Raw genomic sequence first — 1,700 nt, forward strand, 5'->3', positions numbered from 1 at the left:
ATAGACCATTCCGGTAAAGCTCGGCGGCCATCTTGGATAAGAAGAACAGAAAGAAGAAGCAAAGGCGGGTATGAGAAATGTACGGTGCGACGTCGTTTCTACGCTCGGACAGCTTTGGCGCGCATCTACGGTCGTGTTTACGTGAATTAGAGTGAACGAAGGTGAAATAGTGATAAATATGAGGTGTCAAGCGATATTTATGAGTGGTATCGAATATTAAACACAACCAAAGCACTAGGGAAAAAAGGTTTACGGTCAGGAGTTATGTTCTCTAGAAATGTGGAGGTGTTTTAACCGATGTTAACCTCACATGGGTCACCCGCATTCATTACAGCAGCTCCGTTTTATCAGTTTTGAATGAAAAAAACCTTTCAGAGGGGATTTGGGATAGTGGGAATTTTTTTTTTTTTTAAATAAAAATTATTGTTAGTGGAAACTTTGGTGGTTATTAACTGGCACATCTTTTTTGATTATTTTAATGACACATTTCTGTGTTTTAATTTCTGACACCATAGTATCAAGATGATGCGTGCCACTCATACGTTGGAGCAGGCTGAGGTGGTTCTTCATTTGGAACCTATTACTGTTGGATGGTGTAGTGTTAAACACAGAGATAAAGGTATCGCCCAAAGGGAACTTACATCCGTGTGTAACACATTATTACAGGTGCAGGAAAAATAAGTCATAGTTGACTGTGTTTTATAATATATTCAGTAGCAGTTATTGTGTTGTTCTTTCATTTCTCAGGTTCTTATGCACGTCCCCTCATTTGTAGCATGGCTTTCGAAATCACAGCACTCATCTTCCTGCAATGCAAAAGCCAGTTGCCTATTGTGTGCCACTCTTACCATCTTTGAGCAACTTGACTCGGAAGTAGTTGTCCATCCTTTGCAGTTCTGCAATATTATGAAAGGTTTGTCTACTTTTATTCATCATGGAGGATTACCAACTCTATTTTTCAATGACGTATTTCCTTGGAACAGATGCTTGCGACGATGCACAAGTTGTGATTGAAGAGATTCTTCTTAAGTTGCATGCTAATTTTCTGAGTGTGTACTCTTCAATCCCGTAAGTAATTTGTACAATTCCTGTCACGATGAGTTAGAGTGCAAATTTAATGTCAACCAAAATGTTGCAGCATAAATATTTGGAGTGAGAGAACATCTCCCATTTTCCTAATGTTTGGTGGGCTTTGGCAAGTTTCTGGTGAGTGTTCAAATTAATGGGGTGGTATGTAGTGTAATTATTGTCTGTAAACTGCTGCAGTGTGTTTTATTTTACAGCATCTTGTTGCGGCACGACGTATGAACCGTTCCTCACCATTAAAGTTCCTCTTACTGGTAGAACCGTGCAACAATGTCTGGATGGACTAGAGTCATCAAGAGAAATCTGTAGCAATTGTGACTGTGCTGTGAAGCCAGTCATGACTGTTCACACAGCCCCTGCTGTGCTTATCATTAATTTAGGAAGGTCTGTCACCAACATTCACTATTCCCTTCAACTCTTGTTATAACTTAACGAGGGGAAATAACTATGCTTATCTAACATTCACAGATTTATGGATGATGGCTCATTGTGCGATAAAGAGATTATTATTCAGCCCGACATAGTTCTCCAGAAAAGATTCTCTTACAGCCATCTCTCTACTGTCTTCGTAAATGGAGAACATATAGATATGGTTAACTTCTATGTAGTGACTA

At 39.3% G+C, this 1,700-nt stretch overlaps 1 protein-coding gene across 1 annotated transcript in view; it reads left to right on the plus strand.

Annotated features, from left to right (window-relative positions):
• The window catches only part of LOC127751351 (uncharacterized), a 12,808-nt gene that overhangs the window by 7,752 nt on the left and 3,356 nt on the right, over positions 1–1,700 (plus strand). The gene's annotated exons all lie outside the window — the stretch shown is intronic.

This window comes from Frankliniella occidentalis, unplaced genomic scaffold (assembly GCF_000697945.3).
Source record: "Frankliniella occidentalis isolate FOCC.00 unplaced genomic scaffold, Focc_3.1 Scaffold443, whole genome shotgun sequence".
Lineage (NCBI taxonomy): Eukaryota > Metazoa > Arthropoda > Insecta > Thysanoptera > Thripidae > Frankliniella > Frankliniella occidentalis.